Raw genomic sequence first — 25000 nt, forward strand, 5'->3', positions numbered from 1 at the left:
TACATAAAAAACACCACACATACGGAGCTTAGTGAAACGAGCTGTTCTCTGCACAGGAAAATTCCTTGATAGAGTTAGCATGAAGACAAATGAACTGTTATCCCCTAAGAAAGGTGTCCCTTTAGGTTAGGTTGGAGGTTAGCGCTACCAAACAGTAAGAGCACTTGACTTCCCCCAGCCCACAGACTCATTACCTTTGTAAATATTGAGGCTTAGCTTTGCGCTTGCAGAAAGTGCTTGCAACAAACCAATTACCAAAACAATAAAGAAATTAAAATGAGAAAAGACATAGATTGGGTAAGCAAGCTGTCTTTATTTCTTAACATTGAAGGAAGTTATAAAAATTTCCCTTTTATTCATATAAATTTAGCAATATTTCTCAGTTATCCTAAGTATTAATATATACAAATATAATTCACCCTAACAAGAATCCTGTATGATATTATTCTTCTTTTCACTGATAAGATCATGGGCGCTCCAAGACAGCAGTGTCCAGATTGAAAGACATCCTTGTAAGTGTCTGTGACTAGTTTTTTTTAACAAGTTTTTTTTCCACTTAAAATTACATATTGAAAGTTCATTTATTTAATTTCTATGTTTCCTATATTTCCATTCTACATTAGTGTCTTTCCTCACAGTCACTTTACTCACATAGTCAAATACTAATAAACATTATTTATGTTATTTTCATTAAAATACTTACTATTTATTTACTTTGTATAAGAAAATATTATTACATAAACACGATTATTTATTATGTAAGTACTATTTTTATTTACTATTTATATTATTTTAAAATAGTATTATTTAAATACTTCTCATTTATTTTCTTTATATAACATTTTATAATTTTGCACTTATAATATCTGAGTGTGTTTTTTTTTCATCATTCTTTTAAGGGCTCATACAACTCCTATCACAATACATATATACATCAATTGTGTAAAGCACATTTGTACATTCGTTGACCTCATCATTCTCAAAACATTTGCTCTCCACCCAAGCCCCTGCCATCAGGTCCTATTTTTTTCCCCTCCCTTCCCCCTACCCCCTCCCTCATGAACCCTTGAGAATTTATATATTATTATTTTGTCATATCTTGCTCTGTCCCACATCTCCCTTCCCCCACTTTTCTGTTGTATGTCCCCCAGGGAGGAGGTCACATGCAGATCCTTGAAATAGGTTCCCCCTTTCCAACCCACCCTCTCTATTCCCTCCTAGCATAGCCACTCACTCCACTGGTCCTGAGGGGATCATCCGCCCTGGATTCCCTGTGTTTCCAGTTCCCATCTGTACCAGTGTACATCCTCTGGTCTAGTCAGACTTGCAAAATAGGATTCGGTTCATGACAGTGGAAGCAGGGGGGTGGGGAGGTGGGGAGGAAACATTTAGGAAGAACTAGAGGAAAGTTGTAGTTTTCATTGTTGCTACATCGCACCCTGACTGTCTTGCTTCCTCCCCAAGACCCTTCTGTAAGGGGATGTCCAGTGGCCTACAAATGGGCTTTGGGTCTCCACTCCACACTCCCAACTCATTCACTATGGTAAGATTTTTTTGTTCTGATGATGCCTTTTACCTGATCCCTTCGACACCTCGTGATCGCACAGTTTGGTGTGCTTCTTCTATGTGGGCTTTGTTGCTTCTGAGCTAGATGGCTGCTTGTTTACCTTCAAGCCTTTAAGACCCCAGACCAGCTTTCTTCACCATATTTGCTTCTGCACCCATTTGTCTTCAGTGATTGTATCATGGAGGTGTGCACCCAATGATATGATTTTTTTGTTCTTTGATGCCTGATAACTGACCCCTTCGGAACCACGTGATCACACAGTCTGGCGTGTTCTTCCATGTGGGCTTTGTTGCTTCTGAGATAGATGGCTGCTTGTTTATCTTCAAGCCTTTAAGACCCTAGACGCTATATCTTCTGATAGCCGGGCACCATCAGCTTTCTTCACCACATTTGCTTGTTCACCCACTTTGTCTTCAGCGGTTGTGTGGGGAGGGTGAGCATCATAGAATTCCAATTTAATAGAAAAAGTATTCTTGCAAGAATGTTTGTATACAGTAGGTTTTTCCCTATACCCCTTTTGCGGTTTTTTTCAATGCTTACCTCAGCGGGCTCATGTTGTACTTGTCCTTTGGTGCCTGACTTACTTCGCTTAGCATGATTTCCTCCAGTTCTTCCCATGCCGCTATGTGCTTCATACTTCATCACTCCTTTTTAGCAATGTATGTTTATACCACAGTTTTTTAAACAAATCATCAGTTGATGGAAATTTGGGTTGCTTTCAACTCCTTGCAACTGTGAACTGTGCCGAATGAACATTGGAGCACAGATGTCTGGCCTTGGTTTGTTCTTGCCTATTCTGGGTATATGCCCAGTGGGGGATTGCTAGGTCATATGGTAACTCGATTTCCATTTGTTTCAGATATCGCCAATCAATTTCCATAGTGGTCGTACATACTTACAAGTCCACCAGCAGTGGATGAGTGTTCCTGTCTCCCCACAGGCCCCCCAACACTTGCTGCTTTCTGATTTTTTGAATTGAGCTACCTTTGAGGGTGTTAGGTGGTATCTCATTGTTGTTTATATTATATTTATTTTATTTATATTATATTACTACATAACCATTTTAAATTTTCTTTTAATGGCTACAAATGTTCTCAGCATATGAATGTATAATTATTTATTTCAACAATATATGCTTAAAAGGTTTTTTGGTGTTTTTTTAAAACATTTTATTAGGGGCTGATACAACTCTTATCACAATCCATACATACATCAATTGTGTAAAGCAAATTTGTACTTTCATTGCCCCCATCATTCTCCAAACATTTGATCCTCACCTAAGCCCCTGGCATCAGCTCCTCATTTCTCCCTCCCTCCCCCCTGCCCCTCCCATATGAACCATTGATAAATTATAAATTATTATTTTGTCATATCTTGCACTTTCCAATATCTCCCTTCACCCACTTTTCTGTCTCAACGATGATGTCAACACTAAAAATTAGCTAAAACACTAAAATCCCCTCTTGTTCATATCATACTCTTCACAGAAATTGGTCTTTTGTCCTGGATACTCTCCAATGATCCACTACATTTATAATTACACGTTAATAAGTATAATGTAGTTTTGCCACAAATATCATATACCCGCTCCATTTTCCTAAGTGCTTCCCACCTCTCGTATTCTCAGCCACTCACTCTGACTCACTCACTCTCTGTGTCCTGTGGTAAAAACAGCTGTGCCCCCTGGACCAGTATGTTGCTCTGCAATATTGAACTCTTTTCCTTTGCCCCGTCACATGACAGAAATAATCAGCTTCATGCTCAAGGATTCTAAATCTTCCTACCATTGCAAACACATAGCCAAGCTTTGAATCTTCTATCACAGGCTTCCCCCTCCAAAAAGAAAGATTCAATGATATAACCCCAAGATGTGGAGACTTAATTTTCTACAGAGATAACTTTGTTAGTGAAGAAAACAAGATAAGTGAGGGCTGAAGAAATAGTTCTACACATTTTTCTCATGCTCTACTCTGAAGTATGTTAACACTTCATGGTCCCCACAGATAACGCTTCTATTTCAAGGAGAGATCCTTCCAGGAAATCACAATTTCCCTTTGTAGTTTCTCATGAAGTGATAACCATTGGCTCTTTTCCCCCCCTCATTTTAAAAAATCATTTTATTGGGGGCTCGTGCGTTTCTTATCACAATCCATCCATCCATCCATCCATCCATTGTGTCAAGCACATTTGTACATTTGTTGCCATCATCATTCTCAGAACATTTGCTTTCTACTTGAGCCCTTGATGTCAGCTCCTCACTTTCTCCTCCCTCCTTGCTGCCCCCTCCTTCATGAACCCTTGTTAATTTATAAATTATTATTTTTTCATATCTTACACTGTCAGACGTCTCCCTTCACCCACTTTTCTGTTGCCCATCCCCCAGGGAGGAGGTTACATATAGATCCTTGTCATCAGTTCCATCTTATTATCCCACTTTCCCTCCACCCTCCTGGGATTGCCATTCTTACGACTGGTCCTGAAGGGGACATCTGTCCTGGATTCCCTGTTTTTCCCATTCGTATCTGTACGAGTGTACATCTTCTGGTTTAGTCAGATTTGTAAGGCAGAATTGGGATCATGATCGTGGGGGGGGGGGGGTGGTAGGAAGGGAGCATTAAAGAACTAAAGTAGTATGTTTCATCATTGCTATACTGCACCCTGACTGGCTTGTCTCCTCCCGAGAATTGGTTCTTGTTTCTATACAGCCTTACTTGTTTCATTTCCATTTACTTCTCACCTTTACTGCCCTTGATCTTTTTCTTAATATAAAATACCTTATACTCCAATCAAAAATATAGGTTATGATAATGAATTTGTGTATATGTATGTATATTCAAAGTTAAATGGAGTGCTCGCTTCGGCAGCACATATACTAAAATTGGAACGATACAGAGAAGATTAGTATGGCCCCTGCGCAAGGATGACACGCAAATTTCATGAAGCGTTCTATATTTTTTTAAAAGTTAAATAGAATAGCTATTAAACAGAAAGATCTTAACCATTCAAGGTTCAAATAAAGAAAAATAGAAACTATCTTGTGTTGGTTAAACAGGAAAATATAACAACACAAAGTTTATGGAAAGCAGATAGAACAATGCTTACAGGAAATTTTTATGGCTTGAATGTTTATATAAAAAAGGGAAAGATCTCAAATAAATCATCTAAATTTTCACCTAAAGAAAATGCGGGGAAAGAAACAAGGCACTTGAAGAAAAGAAACAATAAAGAACTGATTGTAACAGAAATGAATTGAAATGGGAAAAAAGGGAAAACATTTGAAATACATTTGAAATAATCAAGAAAACTGAAATTATTCTATAGCACATGTTACCATTATTAGGAAGGAAAGGATGAAAAACATGATAAGCATAATGTAACAGAATTACACATGCAAAAGTGTTCAAATGGCAAATATTTTTTTCTATTTTTCTACTTGCCATGTTTTTTTAAGTGACACAAAAAAGAAGAAATGATGTATCAAGCAAAAATATTTTTCAGCTGTTGAGCCTTGACTTTCAGTGGTTTGGTGCTATTGTAGGTATCACCTTACTCGTTCCACCCCATAGGGACACCATGCACAGTAAAACGAGACTCTGTCCTGTCCTGGTCAACCCCGCAAGTCATCCTGCTTAGACCCCATGGTTGCAGTCATTGTAGCAATCCATCTGAGTGAGGGCCTTCCTCATTTTAGCTGCCCTCTACTCACCCAAGCATAGCCTTCTCCAAGGACAGTCTCTCCTTACAACATGTCCAATGTATGTAAGACTCCTTGAGCCTAAGGAGCACTCTGGTCATATTTTTCCAAGACAAAGATGCTTTACCTTCTGACAGGCCATGGTATTTTCAATATTCTTCACCAACACCAGACTTCAAATTCATTGACTCTTCTTTGGTCTTCCTAATTCAATGTCCAACTTTCACATGCAGCCGAGGCAAGGCCTTAAAGTAACATTCTTACTTTTTAATACTCTGAAGAGGTCTTGTCTAACAAATTTACCCAATGTAATACATAATTTCATTGCTTGGCTGTTGCTTCAGTGAGCATTGATTGTGGATTCAATTAAGCCAGGATCCTTGACAACTTCAATCTTTTCTCCATTTGAGGAGCTTGATATTCTTGACATTAAATTGTATTCCATACTAAAGGCTGTAATCCTTGAACTTTATCAACAAGTGTGTCAAGTCTTCTTCACTTTCAGCAAGTAAGTTTGTGTCATCTACATATCAAAGGTAGCTAATAAGCCTTCCTCCAGTCCTAATGGTGCAGTATTCTCCATTAATCTAGTTTCTCTGACAATTTGTTCAGCATGGAGCTTTAATAATACAGTGAGAGGGTACTAGCCTGTTGCACATCTTTCCTGCTTATAAACCATGTAATATCACCTTGTTCTGTTTACACAACTGCCTCTTGATCTATGTACAGTTCCCACATGAGCACAATGAGGTGTCCAGGAATTCCTATTCTTCTCAAGGAGGTCCATAGTTTGTTATGTTCAAAAAAAATCAAAAGCTTTTGCATAGTCAATAAAACACAAGTAAACATCTGTATGGTATTCTTTGCTTTCTGTATAATCCATGTTATAGTAGCAATGATATACCTAGTTCCAAGTTCTCTTTTGAATCCAGCAGCTGAACACTGGAAGCTCCCCATCAATGAACTAGTGCTGGACGATCTTCAGCAAAATTTTACTAGCATATGATATCAATGATATTATTCTATAATTTGAGCATTCTGTCAGGTAACCTTTCATTGGATTGTGTACCAATATGAATCTCTTCCACTCATGATTCATAGTAAATTGTATCATTTTTTAAAAACATTTTATTTATTAGGGGCTCATACAACTCTTATCACAATCCATACATATACATACATCAATTGTATAAAGCACATCTGCACATTCCCTGTCCCAATCATTCTCAAAGCATTTGCTCTCCACTTAAGCCCTCTGCATCAGGTCCTCTTTTTTTTTTTCCCTCCCTCCCCACTTCCCCCTCCCTCATGTGCCCTTGGTACTTTATACATTGTTATTTTGTCATATCTTGCCCTATCCGGAGTCTCCCTTCCCCCGCTTCTCTGCTGTCCATCTCCCAGGGAGGAGGTCACTTGTGGATCCTTGTAATCAGTTCTCCATTTCCAACCCACTCACCCTCCACCCTCGCAGCATCGCCTCTCACACCCTTGGTCCTGAAGGTATCATCCACCCTGGATTTTTTAATCAAAATAGATGACCAGTACTAGTCCATTTTAGCACATTAATGCCTAGGATATCTGTCTTTATGAGTTCCATTTAATTTTTAACCACGTTCATTTTTCCTAAATTCATACTTTGCACATTCCAAGTTCTGCTCCTTAGCAGAGTTTTCAACTGTTTTTTTCCATAACTTGAGTAGTGCCCCATCAGAAAATGGTGATCCCAAAGGCTCCACTCCCACAGGATTCACCCTACTCATGTCACCATGGTCAACTCCAATCCAAGAAATCAAGACCTCTTCTGTCCCATTTTGAGTGCACTCAGACCCAAGAGGTTCATCCTCCACCAAGACCTCAATGTTCTGCTTCATTCTTTAGGTCTGCAGCATCTGACAGCTTTTCAATAGTTTTCGTTGGTTACTTCCTCCAAAGTGAGCATTGATGTCTTGGGTTCTGTCTGTTTTTAGTCCGGAAGCTTCCCTGAATCCTCTAATTTTGGGTGACCCTGTTGACATTTGAAATACCAGTAACATCGCTTCCAGCATCACAGCCACACACAAGCCACCACAGCAGGACAATCGACAGATAAGTGGTGGTGATAACAATAGGAGAGATGGAGGAAATCCCTAAATCAGTAATCTATGCCATTGCTTTAAGGAAGCTAGAAACCCAGTCCAAATAAAAATAAGAATGAAATTATTAATAGAAGAAACAGTTGCTACAAGTAGGCAAAGCATTAACAAGTCTATAGGAGATTTGAAAAACACACTGACAGTTAAACCAAGAGACCTTGAACCTAAAAAATTACACACACATTAGTTTCAATGCAAATGGGACATTCACAAAAAGTACAATGATCCAGTATAATGCAAACTCATATTGATTTTAAGGTGGATATCAATAACAGAAAGAGAAAATATACCTTGAAGACTTAATGATCTAATAGAGATGGCTGAAGCCTTTGAGAGTGTGGCTTGTAGACTCTCTCAATCCTGGAACTCAACCCATCTTCAGGAATCAATTTGAGCCAAACAATGGACAGGCCTAAAAAAATAAATAATAACCCAGGGAGGAAGGTATGAAATCCCAGTACAATCCAACATAGGAGAACAAAACGGTGGTATTTACCCAAAAGACAAAGCTCAGAAGGCAGGGAGAGACAGGAAAGACATATTATTGTGTGCCCACCTCCATGATATGATCGCTGAAGACAAATGGGTGCATAAGAAAATGTAGCAAAGAAAGCTGATGGTGCCTGGCTATAAAAAAATATAGCATTTGGGATCTTAAAGGTTTGAAAGTAAACAAGCGGCCATCTAGCTCAGAAGCAACAAAGCCCACATGGAAGAAGCACACCAGCCTGTATGATCACGAGGTGTCAGAGGGATCAGGTATCAGGCATCATCAGAACAAAAAAGCTTTTAATAGTGAATGGGGTGGCCGGGGGTGGGGGGGTGGGGAGTGCAGAGTGGAGACCCCAAGCCCATTTGAACACCACTGGACATCCCTTTACAGAAGGGTCTCGGGGAAGAGACGAGCCAGTCAGGGTGTGATGTAGCAATGATGAAAAATACAACTTTCCTCTAGTTCCTAAATGCTCCCACCACTACCACCACCACAACCACCCTACCATCATGATCCCAATTTTACCTTGCAAGTCTGGCAGGACAAGAGGATGTACATTGGTACAGATTGGAACTGGAAACACAGGGAATCCAGGACAGATAATCCCTTCAGGAATAGTTGTGTGAGTGGCGATACTGGGAGCAGAGAGGGAGGGTAGGTTGGAAAGAGGGAACCGATTACAAGGATCTACATGTGATATCCTCCCTGGGGGGTGGACAACAAAAAAGTGGGTGAAGGAAGACGTCAGACAGGGCAAGATATGACAAAATAATAATGTATAAATTACCAAGGGTTCATGAGGGAGTGGGGAGTGAGGAGAAATGGGAAAAATTGAGGACCTGATGCCAGGGGTATAAGTTGAAAGCAAATGTTTTGAGAATGATGAGGACAATGAATGTACAAATATGCTTTACGCAATTGATGTGTGTATGGATTGTGATAAGAGTTGTATGAACCTCTAATAAACGATTGAAAAAAAGAAAGAAACCACTAAATAAAAAAAGAAACAATAGAAATGAAAAACTCAGAAGGAAGTGGGAAATTACATTGAGGAGATTGCCACCAATTTCACAAAACAAAATGTTTATATATTTTTCATGGAAAAATAATATGATTTGTAAATTTTTATACAAAGCATAATAAACATTCTTTAAATATTTTCAAATGATTCTATTCACTCATTTATAACCTATGGAAATTTTGTTAGCTTTTTACTGCGGCAAAAACAGTGACGCTTATATGGCACATAAACATAGAAGCTAATATCAAAAGAAAATGGCTCTCACAGCTATAGGTGACACTAAATCCAGCTGATGTCAAGTCCATGTGTCAGATGTCAATCTGGAGACTTCTTAAACCATGAAGTTTCTATGCTGATAGAGTAGAAAGCAAGAAAACTGGGGGGGGGGGCGGCAGGAAATCAGAGGTTGGTATATACCAGTACATCAGTCTGTGGCTGGCAGAATCCAAAGAATACAAGATTAGCAGGCTCTGATGGCTCCCAGGGTTATTAAGCAATATGGAAAGATGTTAGCACAGAAAACTAAGATTGAAGTGAAGGATGCAGGCTCCAGAACAGCAAGAAGACGGAAGCTCTCCATAGCTCTTTAGTTAAAGGTCAAGTCAGCCTCCCACCTGAGGAGATATCATCACAGCAGATCTCATCATGGAATGAATTACATTATGTTAGATTACATTAGGGAGTAAGTCACAATGGTCAAATCACTGAGAATCCTGGCCTAGCCAAGTTGACAGGAGTCTTATATAAAGTCCACATTTGCATACAAATTCATATCATTGGTAGAATTCTTCTTTGGAACATGTAGTTCTAGAGCCTATATTCAGCACATTCAGAAGCTAAAACAGTTACTATCCAGTTTTTTTCTGATCCATGGTGATCCTATGTATGTCAGAAGAGTTTTCAATGGCTGATTTTTTGAAAAGTAAATCGTTAAGTCTCTCTTCCCAAGTGCCTCTAAATGGATTCAAATAGTCAACCTCCTGGTTACCAGTCAAGCTCTGAACTCCTGGATTCTATTGCTCAACTATTTTCAAGTGTAAATTCAAATGTTTGGAGGAAGATATAAAGAAAAGTAGATATGGTGATAATCATCATATGAGTCTGTTAGTTTAGGCATGTGTAGTGCTTTGTTTGGAACCCTCAGTTCAAGCTGTTTATGCCACTGCTCTAAAGGGAATCAGAGTAGACTACAAGATAGGTGAATTAGTGTAAAATTCACAATTCCTCACTGCCCCCTCCCCTGTATAAACCATCCAAATTAAAATGCCTATCTTTTAATGTCCTGAGTAAAAGAAATTTAGAGTATAACCTATGAAGAACAAACTGGAGGTCTTAGAATTGATATGAGGAAATTTCTTCAATGAAGAATCATGAGTATTTCTAAATGAATGAAGCACACACAGGAGAAAGCAAACTAGATACTAAGACCTGGTGAAGACAAGGCACATACGTGCACCAAAATACTCCATCAAAAGAGTATAAAGAATCTACCAACTGGGGGGAAAAAACGTCAGCAACGACACAAGGGACAAGTCAGTAATCTTAAAACCTACAGAAAACTGCCATATCTTACTAAGAAAAAACTGGATATTCCAATTAATAAGCCGTAAAGGATAGGAACTGACACTTCACTAAAAATGACATCAAAATGACTAATAAACATAAGGGAAAATGTTCACAATCATTAGCCATCTGGGAGATGCAAATCAAAACAATGATGAGATATCACATTACACCTACAATGAAACCCATTTTTAAAAAAGGAAACAACAAATGCTGATTAGACTTGGGGAGATTAGAATTCTCATATAGAGGTGGCCATTCTGTAAATATGTACAACCAATTCTGAAAAGTTATGTGTTGCTATGTCAAGCAACTGTGAATAGAAATTCCATAAGATTCAGCATTACCTCTGCCGGATGTATACACTAAAGATTGAAGAGCCATTACATAACCAACACATCACAGCACCGTTCACAAATGCAAAAAGTTGGAAACAGCATTAAAGCTTATCAGTAGAAGAGGTATAAAGAAACTTTGATGCATACACATAATGGAATACTGCATATCACTCAAAAGCAATGGTGAAACAATAAAAAATCTCAATATGGATAATCCTGAAAGATATTATGCTGAATGAAGTAAGTCAATCACAAAAGGAAAACTACAGTATGAGACCCTTACTATGACAAAGATTGGCATACCAATAGGAACAGACTTTGGAGGTTCCCAAGGGAATGAGGGCAAGGAGCAGAAGATAAACCAATTAGCTACAAGATTGACAGCTATAGACTTGAGTATACAGGAGGGAAAAGGTCCATAAGAGGGAAGAGAGAACGTAGGAGCTGGCATTGCAGTCTGGGCAAGGGAATGTGGATTGGGGATAGAAAATAGAGGTCAAGGTTGATACACAGTTTTGACTCTTGAATTAAGATTTGATAGTCTGAAATGTAAATGTGCCACCTGATTAATAGCAACAACAAAAAAGAAATACAGATTTAAAAGGCTAACTTTGAAAATGAAAAAAAGAAAAGAAATAAGCTGAGAATTAGCAACAAATTTAGGTACTTTTTCCCGCTAGTAATGTTCACCTAAAAGCATTAGCTAAAAAGAAGTCTCCAAAAGCTGATGGAATACCAATTTTAATGTTTGTTTCAACAAACTAGTTAGTGTAGGTCTGGAGGCACTTACTAAACTAGGCCAAAAAATTTAGAAGATGGCAATCTGGCCATCTACTCTATCTACAGCTTTGTCCTTTCCAAAGAAAATTGGGGTTTTTGCCTTTTTATTATTGAGTTTTATAAATTCTTTATGCATTCTTAAAATTTTTTTAGCAGAATTATAATTAGAAAACATATTTTCCCATTTTTTACTTATCTTTTCACATTTCTTATAGTGTGCTTTGAAAAGAAAGCTTTATATTTTGATGTAGTCCACTGTGGTCATATTTCATTTGCTTCTGTGCTTTTTTCTCCTTGTTCTTTTAAATAAATGTCTCTTGTTCGATGTAGAGGTTCCACAGGGTATAGTGAAGTGTTTGAGAAATCTTATTCTTGTGCGTCACACAATGTATGTATGTATAAATTATTTATGTGGACCTGAATTGTAAAGTTGAACTGAAACAATAAAATATTATACATAAATGAAATAACAGGGATTATTTTTGGTGTTTTTTTGGTGTTTTTTGTTTTTTTAAGAAACTACTGCATGATTTTAACTCAAGAAAAGTGTGCATCACGGTGGTTGTTGTTTTTTTCCACCTTACTTCTCTAATCCATATACTAAGGAAGCAATTTGAGAAGCTGGGGTATATACAGAAGTGTATCAGGCAGGTTTGTAGCAAGGCCCACGAACAACATGTGATATGTATATGACACCATTGAAAGCCAAGAGAAGTTGGTGTACTTACCAATGAAGATAAAATCTTCTGTATGGATTGTAACTCATTATTTAAAAAATTTAAAATCCTCATACCTGAACCCATAGACAATTCATTATAAATGAAGAAAATATTAAAGTTGTCAATAATTTAATTATATTGGGATTTACAATAAATGTATATTGAAGTCAAGAAACCAAATGATGTATTGCACTGGGCAAATCTGCTATACATGACTTATTTAAAGTGTTAATGAAAGGAGATAACACTTTGAGGATTAAAGTATCCCCTTCTCCCCACTGAAACCGAGGTAATTTTTCAATTGCTTTATATACATATTAAAGCTGAACAATTAATAAAGAGGTTTGCAGATGAATTGATGCATTTGAATTATGGTGTTGGTGAAGAATACTGATATTCCAGAAGAACAGATAAATATCTGGGATGAAATACAAGGAAGGATAAGGAGACTTCATCTCACACGTTTTAGGTTTGTTATCAAAAGCCACCAGTCCCTGTACCTGCGAAAATCTTAAAAATCCTATATAGAGTTGATGTAAGTCAGAATTAATTTGGTGGCAGTGGTTTTGTTGTTGTTGTTTTCTGGTTTACAGAACATTCAGGTGCCTTGGTGGTGCCATGATTAGAATGTTAGACTTCTAATCAAAGGGTTGGTTTGATCCTACCAGTAGGCCCTGGGGAAAGATGGGGAAGTCTGCATCTTTAATGACTGGAAATCCCCAAAGGCAGAGTGTGTGCAGGGCATTTATTGTATATCCATTCTGCCACGCTGTTCTTTAGTAGTGGCTTCTCTTATTCCTACATGATGGGTTATTTTATCATTTCCCATTGGCCTCTTAACTCTTCCATGCTTGTGTAAAAAAATAAATGCTATCACATTTCTTGTATCTTGAAATAATTAAAGTAGTTTCTGGTTTCCTGGAAAGGCATCACACAAAGAAAGGCCATTGATCATACATTGCTTTGGGTGTAAACAGAGGACTATTTTTCTCCCTCCCCCAAAATTGTATTAGTCTCTTTATTCTTATTTAAGCTCTTCCATTTGTAGATGATGACATGTGTAAGGATCCACTTCAAAGCTGGCATTGCTGGGAACAAGGCCACTCCCTTTCTTTATGAAATGAAAGCTGAAAATGAAGACTGGATTCTTGGTTGATATTCCTTTCCCAGGAATATAACATAGAAGTCCTCTGAAGAAAGCCTCATCCTTTACAGCGCTGTAGTGGTCTACAACATGACTCTGAATTCTCTAGGAATACTACAGGGTGATTTAGTTGACTTACATTCAACAAAGTTATTCTCAAGTGAGTTTAAATACATTTTATTTGCAGACAACCTGGATTTTCTTCGTTAAAAAGAGAAAGAAAGAAAAGCAAACTGCCTTCACTCAAAATAAATCAAGTTCCAAAGTGAAGGAAGAGGAGGAGCTTCAAGATAAAACCCAGGTAAGCAGCCCATATGGGGAACTCCAGTGAGTCTGAGGTCCATGAGTCAAGTGAGTGTGTTCTGGTGAGTAGAAAGGCCCTCACTAAGATCTGGGGGCCTCCCTGTCTAGGAGGTGGCTCTGCCCCACATCTGCTTTGTTCTAAGACACAGAGATCTGGTTCCATATACTAGGGATTTCCCACCAGCTATGCAACCTTTGTGCACCTCAGTCACCACCCACAAGTGCCACCACTCGCCCCCTAGCCTGGTTGCCACCCCAGTAACTGGACAGCCATCATTCTGAGCTCCCCAAAGCTATGGCCTGACCACCACATAGCAACTGTCCACTCATGGCTCCCACCCAGGGGAGCAATGCCCTTCTCCCATGGCTCCCCTCTCTCTCTACAGGGCTTAGCGGAGATTTTGCTTACAGGCTCTGGTACCTCCTGGCAGCCACCCAGGGACCCAACACCTAACCAGCAGCAAGTTTGATCATCTTTGGTGGGGACACCCAGAACCAGTACCTGGGTGTCCTCTACCCTGCACAGTCGCATCTGCTGTTTCAATGAGGCATGATGCCTGCCACTTCCAGGGTGCCTCACCTTATCACGGCCCCAGCCTCTCCCTGTTTTCATGGAGTGACACCCACCATTTCCCCAGCACCGCAGCTTCTAGCAGCCCCCTTCTTCCAAGTCAGCATGTCCTTGAAGGCCTGCTAGGCAGGCCACCTTTGCTGAAGCCATGGATAATCATGGCCTGTGTTCCTGCAGGCCCACCAAGCAAGTGCCCAGCATTGTTGTCCCAGTCCCTCCCAGTCCAAACTGCTAGCAGAACAGTGGAGAGTACATCTGTGGTCCAGAGGGCACCCTTCCCAAAGCTAGCCTAAGTCCAGAACCAAGGGGACTAGTGACCCAGTTCTGGTAGTTTTCCAGCTCACACTGGCCACGTCACCTTAGACCACAATGAGGGAAACATCTGTCCATTTGCCCCTTACAGCCCTATCACTGTACCAGGAGCTATTCACCAATCAAACTGAGTTCCCCACAGCTGTCCACACTGGCGCTTGCAACCTCTTAGCGCTATTGACCACTGAGTTGCCATGGCACCTGCAATTACACAGCAGTCCAACCCACCTCTATAGTTGGCTACAGGCAGCCCTTGAAAACACCATTTCAAGTCACACAGAGAAAGAATGCAGGCCCCTTTGGTATCCCAGAAAAAATGGCGACCAGTTCTTTGAAATTGTTATATAAACAAGAGCATGCCACCTCACTGCCAATAAGAAAGACAAACCATATCAGCAGAGCTAATGACACTCAGAATAATCTAACATGGATCTGAAACAAAAAGAAATTTTCAGAAGGCTGCTTGGATTAATACAGGAGATGAGGAAAGCTACACAGACTAAGGAGGTAACATTAGAGGAGATGGAGTCCATGATTGAGGCGATGAATTCCATGAACCAAAGTGAAATACAGGAGTTAACAGATGAAGTAGCAGAAGCTTGACATGAGATCACGTATATCGCAAACAGACTAGAGGAGGCTGAGAATCATATCAGTGATCTCAAAAATAATAAGGCAGACCACAGCAAATTAGAAAGATAAACAAGATAAGCAAAGAGACTGAAGAAAACCTGAGATCAATGACAGATGCTATGAAGAGGAACAACATCCAAATTATTGGCCTAGGAACAACATCCAAATTATTGGCCTAACAGAACAAGACACAGCAAAGAAATCTACAATTAAACTAACAAGGAAGAAAACTTCTCCACATTAATGAATGAGAATCAACTAATCATACAGGAAGCAAAGAGGACACCAATAAGGCTAAACCCCAGGAAGAACTCAGGAAGGTATATAATAGTTAAGCTATCCAACCTCGAGGAAAAAGAAAATCCTAAAAGCAGGAAGAGAAAGGAAGATAGTCACATACAAGGGCTCTCAGGTAAGAGTAAGCTCAGACCTATCAACAGAAACCATGAAGAGGAGAGTGGAGTAACATCTTCCAAAAGCTGACAGAAAAAAACACCTCCCCAAGAATCCTCTACCCTGCTAAATGATCTATTAAGATAAAAGGAGAGATAAGAGTCTTCAAGGGAAAGGAAAAACTTAAAGAATACACTGAAAGACACCCAACCTTGTGGGAGATCCTTGCCAACTCATTATGCACAGAAGACCAACACCCACCAGGCAGAAACAGAACACCATATAGCCCAACTCCAACCCGAAGCCAATGAGGCCATAACAATCACCAAGATAACATGGCCTCAGAGGGAAAAGAAGGCAATAAACAACTCCCCACAAAGACATCACAGTGATAAGAAGAGTGACAGGAAAGCATCCAAAACAGAAGGCACCAGATGACAGTAATGAATCCACAAATTGTGATATTAATTCTAAATGTCAATGGCCTTAACTCCTACACTAAAATAAAAAGGCTTGCTTACTGGTTTGGAAAACATAGCACATCAATGTGTTACCTGCAGGAAACACATCTTAAGCTGAAGACAAGAAGAAACTAAGACTAAAAGGCTGGAGGAAGATATACCAGGCAAAAGGCAACTCAAAAAAAGCAGGCGCCACAATCGTATTCTCAAACAAATTGGATCTTGAGGTTCAAACCATAAAGAGTTAAGGAGGGGCACAATATTATGCTCAAAGGATCACTTTACCAGGAATGAGAGAGCATAATAAATACATATGCACCAAATTACCGACCCGTGAAATTTGTCAAAGTATTTAGAACATGAAAAAAAGATATCACAGACTCAGTAATTATAGTATAGGTGACTTTAATACACTACTTTCATTAAGAAGGAAGCTCAGCAAAGAGACTACAGAGTTAAACACTACAATTAGGCAACTAGATTTGATAGATATATTTAAAGCTTTCTATCCAAATGCAAAAAAATCACCTTCTTCTCAAGCGTACATGACTTATTTTTGAAAATAGACTACATGCTGGGATATAAGTCAAGTGTGAGTTAATATAAGCACACAGAGATTACTCAGATGTCTTTCTCAAATCACCACACCATAAAGCTGGCTATTAATAAAAGGACAACCAGGAAAAGCAAGGGCAAACAATTGGAGGATGAATAATGATCTTCTGTGACATGAGTGGGTACTGACCCAGATTATAGAGGAGATCATAAAGTTTCTAGAAACTAATGAAAATACAGCATATCAAAACTTACCAGATATAGTGAAAGCAGCCAACAAAGGGAGCCTGATAGCACTAAGGACATATATGAAAAGGGAAGAAAAATAAATAAATAAAAATAAAGAAAGAAAGGAAGAAAGACTTATGACTAATACGCTCTCACAAAACCTCCAGCAACTAGAACAGAATCAACATAACAATCCCTCCAATAGCAAAAGAAAAGAAATAATAAAAAGCAGGGCTGAGTTGAACCACCAAGAAGACAAAAGTTCAATGCAGAAGATTAATGTAACAAAAAGCTGTTTCTTTGAAAGGATCAACAGAATTGACAGACTGCTGGCAAACCTACCCAAGGAAAGGAAAGAGCACACAATAGTCAAGGTGAGGTGAGGAATGGAACAGGGGGGAATCATAACAGACTCTAATGAGATTAAAAAGATAATCAGTAAGTACTATGAAAGTCTGTGCTTTAATGAATTCAAAAATGTGGAAGACATGGACAAATACTTGGAAAAAGCAATCCCTCTCTAGACTATCCCAGATAGAGATCAAGAACCTAAACAAACCCATAGCAAAGAAGAAAATGGATATGGTTATCAAGAAGATACCAACAAAAGCCCCCAGACTAGATGGCTTCACAGGAGAATTCTACAAAGTATTCAGGGAAAAGCCGACACTGATCCTCCACAAAGTATACCAGTGTAGAAAAGGATGGCAATTTCCCAAACTCATTTTATGAAGCCAGTATAAATTTGATACCCAAACAGGTCTAGGATTCCAAAGGCAGAGAGAACTATAGACTGATATCTCTAGTGAACATAGATGACATATCTTTAACAAGATATTGACCAATAGAATACAAAAGTATATAAAATGTATCACCCTCCAGGACCAGGTAGGAATCATCCCGGGGATTCAGGGATGGTTTAACATCGAAATTCGACCCACATTATACACCACCTTAATAAGAAAAAGTTTAAGAAATACATGATGCATCCATAGACACAGAAAATGCAGTTGACAACTTCCAACATCCATTCCTAATTAAGACGATCAAGAGGATAGGAATGGAAGGTCAATTCCTCACAGTAATGCAAGCTATCTATGAAAAGCTGACAGCTAACATCATAGTCACCGGAGAAAGACTAAATCGATCCCACTGAAGGAGGGGACCAAACATGGATATTCTTTGTCCCCACTTCTATTCAATATCGTACTGGAGATTCTAGCTAACAACATAAGACAATGGAAGGACATCAAAGGTATCCAACTGGGAGAAGAGAAGGTGGAATGATCATTATTTGCAGATGACATGATTCAGTGCGTTGAAAATTCCAAAAGCTCCACAACTGGAGTACTGACAGCGAGAGTGGCAGGATACAAGATCAACAAACAGAAGTTTATTGGGTTGCTGTATACATTGAACAAGACCATGGAAGAAGAGATCAAGAAGACAGTATCCTTCACAATAGCCAAGAATGATTTGAAATATCTAGGGATTTAGTTCACCTAAAAAACAAAAGACCTATACAAGGAAAACTACAGGACCCTACTGAAAGAAACTAAAATCTACCTCCACAAATGGAGGAATATCCCATGCTCATAGATCAGAAGACTCATTATAGTAAAGATGTCTATCCTACCCTGGGCACTTAAAAATTTTAATGCTATCCTGATTCAAATAGCAACAACCTTCTTAAAGAATTGGAAAAGCTGATCACCAATTCCATATGAAAAGGGGAAAATCCCAGAAATAGCAGAGAACTTTCACGAAGAAGGACAAAGATGGAAGGCTCACTTTATCTGACTTTAACACCTACTGCACAGCCACAGTGGTCAAAAAAGCGTGGTACTGGCCAATGGAAACTCAGGCCAATGGAAAAGAATAGAAAACCCAGAAATAAAACCAGCAGCATATAGACAACTGATCTTCCACAAGGATCCCAAAAGTATCAAGTGGGAGTGTGATCCCCTAGTTAACAAGTTGTGCTAGAAACAAAGGAAATCCACATGTAGAAAGATGCAGCAATATTTCTACCTTACCCCATGTACAAGAACAAACTCAAGATGGATCATGGACCTGAAGTAAAACCCCAAAGCATCAGGATCATTAGCAAAGAAATCTAAGAACCTTGGTCCAGGGAATATAAAGACTAACTGCTACAGGGTAGGGTACACACACACGGGGTAACCTGAAATCGACTAGTAGGATTTACTAAGGATAAAACACCTGTGTGCGTCAAAAGACTTTACCAAGTGGGTAAAAAGGCAACCCACAGACTAGGAAAGGATATTTTAGCAATGACACACAGACAAAGGGTTTATTATGAAAATCTACAATACGTTCCTTGCCTGAAAAAAGAGGAAAATAGTTAACCCCTTGAAGAAGTGGGCAAAAGAACTGAAAAGAAGTTTCACTAGGGAGGAGACCTCCATGCCACTAAACATATGAGAAAATTCTCTCGATCGTTGTCCATCAGACAAATGCAAATCAAAACAACCATGAGATCCCATCTAACACCTTTGAGGCTAGCCCAAAGCAGAAAATCAGAGAGCAACAAGTGTTGGGGGAATGTGACAAGATCGGAACTCTCCTACATTTCTGGTGGTATTGTAGATGTGTACAGCCACTGTGGAAAGCAATCTGGCGATACTTAAAAAAAAAAGGAAATTGATCTACCTCATGACACAGATACCCCTCTACTGGGCATATAACCAGAAGAGGTAAGAAATAAAACACAACCAGTTATATGTGCTCCAATGTTTATTGCAGCACAATTCACAATCACAAAGAGTTGGAAACAACCTAAATTTCTATCGGTAGATGAGTGGATCAGTAAACTCTGGCACATACACACAATGGAGTACCATGCATCACTAGAAAACACCAATGAGCACATGAAACATGTTTTTCATGGGAAGAGTTGGAGGAAATTAAGCTAAGCGAAATCAGCCAATCACAAAAGTAGAAGTACAGCATGGGTCCCCTGAGGTCAATGTAATCATCAGCAGGTATAGAAGGAAAACCACCTATGTCATAACATTCGGGCTGAGGTGCAGGGAGTGAAGAGGAGGTTAGGCCAAACTCAAGGAGGTACATGTTGGTCCAACCCAAAATAGGGGAAATGGAGGAGTGGGGAGGGAAGAAAGGAAGGGTGGAGAAAGTGAAATGATGACAGAGGGAGCAAGACACTAACCTACCCAGCGGGAGAGTACTGGTTTTGTCTCCACAGAACTGGGCCTGGGCATGCAGACTATCATGGTGCAACGTGGCCTGTGGAAGAATGCATGAAAAGAGAGGGCCATAGGGCTGACCCCAACCAGAGCCACACTGACCCCTCCCTAGAAATAGCTGTGAGAGAAAAACAACACAAAACCTACAGGTAGGGGAGAGGAGCCAGTAAGCCATACCCACACGGAAGCAGACCAGGAAGGAAGAAGAGAAAGAGAGCCGAACTTGACCAATGCTGGCACACCAGACCCGGAGCGTGAAGTTCTTGCAGGGAGCTAATGAGGCACAGAGGGGCCTTGGAGGCCGACAACAGCTTGTGTCACATGGTGCCTTTACTGGAGCAAACCAACAGAGGACAATTCTGGGGTCACACGGTTGGGAACTAGTGAGGTCTGAACCCCAACAGTGGGGCAAACCAAGAAAGGAGCATACCAACAAGTTGATGGAGCAAAGCAAAGCTACGAAGTCCCTGAGAACCTTCCCCAAAGGGACTCCAGGCTGGGAGGGGCAGCTCCTGGATAGTCATGAAGGCCATCGAACGGACCTGGGATTTTTGTATATTTCTTCTCTTTTTGGTTCTCCCTTTTCTTTTTCTTCTCCTTTTCTCATTTTAATCTTTTTTTATTGGTTTGGGCTATGGCATAATCGATGTTGCTACCTATATAAGATAGACATGGGAAGCATACCTAAGGAGAAAGCAGTGGGACCAACAGTCCCGGGGAGACCTCAGGGTTGAGGGCAGTGGAGGATGGTGGCAGTGAACAGGCAGCGCCATAGACAGGGGAATGACCAGGGTATTAGCATCAATAACAAGGAAGAGATAAGGATCTGGGTGGGGATGGGGGGCTGTCAGAGCAACAGAAAACTAGCTAAGAGGAGGAACCAAGAGGCAGAAATAAGGGGAAAGTGATGATGGGGCAGGAAAAAGGTAAAAGGAAACAGAGGAAGGACCTAGGAATCAAAGCAATGGATTGGGGTTTAAACATAGAGGTGTACATATGTAAATACATTAATCCACAAAAATAAAGGTATTGGCCTATGAACATATATTTATACGGCAATATTTTGAGGTAGTGAATGGACTTCAGTTCTCTGCTCACACCCTCCCTCAATACAAGAACACTTTGTTCTAACCAATCAGCAGTCTGAGATAGTCACCCTCCTGTCATAATCGCTGAAGACAAAACAGGTGCATAAGCAAATGTGGTGAAGAGGGCCGATGGTGCCCAGCTAGTAAAAGATTTGGAGTAAAAACATTTGGAGCCCTAAAGGCTTGAAGTTACACAAGCCGCCATTCATCAGAGAAGCAATAAGCCCACATGGAAGAAACACACCCCCAGTATGATCATGAGGAGTCATCAGGACTGGGTAATAGACATTATAAGACACATAAAAAATAAACAACAACAACAAAAAAACCATATTGTTGAGGACAAGGGGGAGCTGGAGCAGAGATCCAAAGCCCATCTGTAGACAATGGAACAATCGCCCCCACAGAGTGGCCACAGGGAAGGGATGAGTCAACCAGGGTGCAGTAAAGCATCGATGAAACACACTATATTCCTCTAATTCCTTGAAGCTTCCTCACCCCCCACTACCATAGTGCAGCTTCTCAATTCAGACTAGACCATAGCATGTATACCAGTATAGATAAGATATGGGTGCTCACAACATACAAAATCCAGGAACAGGAGTGGGAATAGCGATTCCAGAAGGGTAGGGAAAAGAGGGGGAGTGAAAGAAGAAAGGGGGAATCGATCATAATGATGGACACGACTATACACCACTCTCCAAGGGGAAGAACAACAGAAAACATGGGCGAAGGGAGACAGTGGTCAGTGAAAGATATGAAAGAATAACAATGTATAATCTATCAAGGGGTTATGGGGGAGGAGGAGGGAAATCAAGAGGAGCTGATACCAAAGACTCACTAGAAAGTAAATATCTAGAAAAGAATGAAGGCAGCATATGTATAAATTCGCCTGATGCAAGCGATGTATGGATTGTAACAAGAGTGGTAAAGGTCCCTAATAAAATGATCTTTTAATAAAAAAGGAAAAAAAGTAAAGGAAGAGCCCAAGAGGACATTTGTTCCGTTTGTGTCAATCGTGATGTTTTGCAAATGAAGAACCTCAGCCGTTTAGGAAGACGGGTGATCATTCCGTTAGCTGCCCAATGTGTTAACATGAGTCCACCTCTAAACCTTTCCTCCAGAAGATTATATATGGGGTCATGGCTTCCTCACCCTAGTCCAGCAGAGCAACCATGCCATCTGGAGCCACGTTTTCACCAATAGAGAACTGATACTTCTGGAAATTCGTTAACATGTGCTTGAGTTCTGTAGCTCCTGTCATAAAAGGTTTTACTCTTTCTGGGTTCTGTTCTTCAAGTTTGCCTTTGATTGATTGTATGTAGACTTTGAGGCATTTCTTATAGGTTTCTTTTGTGAATCTGGTTTCCTGCAAGTAGAGGTTCATGACAATGTCAACACTAGTGATCACGGCACTTTTGGTCCCATCGCCATCAGGAATTTTCAGGTGAGGCATTTCTACTAATAGGCAAGTCACTGATGTTACCTCCTGTCTGAATAACCCTACTGACGATCTTCCCCTGTACTTACAGGCCCAGCCCATCTGCAATCTCCCAGATCGTGTGGGTGTCAGAGAACATCTCATAGTGGCAAATAAGGCCCCGGTAGATAATGCAGATGGAGGCAGGAGGGAGACAGTGGTGCCAGTTTCGTTATGAGGAGCCAGGAGCTTAGAGTGTGGATGGTGCTGTTGAAACAGCGTTCCCAGGGAGCGGGAAGTGGATGGAAAAGGAACGTTGCTTCAGTGTTACACTAAATCCTATAATTTCCCTTTCTAAAGGTGACTTAGTCCTAAAATATTAGACGTGATAGAAAGGTGGTATGATGTGCTGATAGCTTCAACAGTTAAAGCCAAAGGTCAAGAACATTAAATCAATAGATTTATACCAAGACATGTTTAATTTACTTAATTAAATAGCGTTCCTTCAATTCAAATACTATTTTCTTTTGTTTATGATAACTAATTTGATAAACACATTAAAGTCTTTATTTTTGTCATTGAGTTAGTTTATTGTGCCAACCTGAGCAATAAACACATGTGGGATTAATTGAACGGCGGAGGGATAAATAGGTCGGTGAGCCTTGCCTTTCTAGTTCGTGGGTCTCTTGCTTTGTGATGGTCGCACCATGGTGCAGCTGTCTTAGCTAGTTCCCTGCTTCAGCTGGCAAGGCTGACTTCCTGCAAGATATCTCCAAGGAGAAGCCACACGGACCTACCTTGATGCAGCCCTGGGTGCTGGAGCAGCCGTGTGAGGACCCTGCCAGCGTTGAGATGCTTACATGTTCACTGATTCGGCTTTCCTTCTGCAGTCGGCATCATTGAATCTGTTTGTGAGATGGAGGAAGACTTTGTGGACTCGTGTTGGGCATATGGGTTAATGGGTTAATATTGGACTTGTGGGTTTGAGCAGCACTGGGTTGGGATGTTTTCTTGAGGCACACTTAACCTATCTATAAAACGCTCTTATACACGAGTTTCTGTGGATTTGTTTCTCTGAAGTACCCCGACTAATACAGTCATCAATAGGCAAATGATGTGCCAACTAGTGTTAAACTATTATTCCAGATTTTAGGAATATTATTAAAACAAATAGTACATGATATAATGAAAATGGCCAAATGCATTGTTGCTTTGATGAAGCACTCTTTTTGAATTTTTAGATAAAGCTACGTGAAATATCTGTAGAATTTCTTAAACCCTTTTGTCCATATGGTTTCATTCACTAGAAGCACATTTTTGCTATAATATGGGTCTATCAATTTCAAGATCAGCAAGGTTTTGTGATTCTATGCATTTTTTTTTCTGAAAAAATATCTTACTTTTTCATTTTGCATTACAGGCACATAGTGTGTTCAAATATACTGACTCATGAAACGCCTGGGGGACTAGAAGTGGGCACAGAACACAGAGTGACAATGTAGGCAAGAGGAAGGATTGAAGAAGAGGAGGACACTCTTGAGCTCAGAATTAATCGTAATGACTTCACTCTTAACCTGAGCAGAAAATTATTTTAAAAGCAAGATGAATTACAGAAGGCAAGGACGTTCAACAAAGAATAATATTGTGTTCAATTTGTGTGTAATTAGTAATGGTATTAAGGAGCCCTGAGGATGTAATGGTTAAGCTCTCTGTTGCTAACCAAAAGTTAGTGGTTCCAACCCACCCAAGAATTCCTCCCAAGAAAGACTCTCACATCTTCTCTCAATAAAGATTACAAAGTAGAAACGACTGTGGGGCAATAATATCCAGACATATGGGGTCACTATGAATAGAACAAATTGACGGTGCCAACAATAAAAATAAGTAATTATAATTATAGAATAATTTTTACTTTCAACACATTATTTTCTTTGTCTTTCAATGATGAATACCATTTCATAACCTTACTTTCTTAATCTGTTTACTTATTTAATTTACCACCTACTTCTGAAAGTGAAATTCCAAGAGTGTACCCAAAATGTTCAGCCAGAGATAAAAATTCACAAAATGTCAAGGGTGAAAAGCAAGCGAGATGCCCACTTTAAAATACTGGAATTTAGGAGAGCTGGAGGACAGGACATCTCTTTAATGTTTCTCCAGAACAAAGAAGAAAAAGAACTCAAGATAAATTAGGTTTTTCACTATTAAAGATGAGGGTTAAGAAAGAGCCTTTTGTGAATGTGGCTGATAAAGCATATTTCAGGCTACATACTCATATAATTACTGTCCCTGGATGTCTTCACTGAGTGAGCAATGTGTTCTCAACATAAGAGGCTAAGGTCAGGATTCAGCTGTGTA

The 25000-nt window shown here is 39.8% G+C and overlaps 1 non-coding gene across 1 annotated transcript; it reads left to right on the forward strand.

Annotated features, from left to right (window-relative positions):
• The first annotated feature begins 4415 nt into the window (after nt 1-4415).
• Nucleotides 4416-4523, forward strand: LOC142452029 (U6 spliceosomal RNA). The gene has a single exon (XR_012785095.1). It is a non-coding gene; the product is annotated as a U6 spliceosomal RNA (small nuclear RNA).
• The last annotated feature ends 20477 nt before the right edge of the window (nt 4524-25000 follow it).

The sequence above is a fragment of the Tenrec ecaudatus genome, chromosome 6 (assembly GCF_050624435.1).
Source record: "Tenrec ecaudatus isolate mTenEca1 chromosome 6, mTenEca1.hap1, whole genome shotgun sequence".
Lineage (NCBI taxonomy): Eukaryota > Metazoa > Chordata > Mammalia > Afrosoricida > Tenrecidae > Tenrec > Tenrec ecaudatus.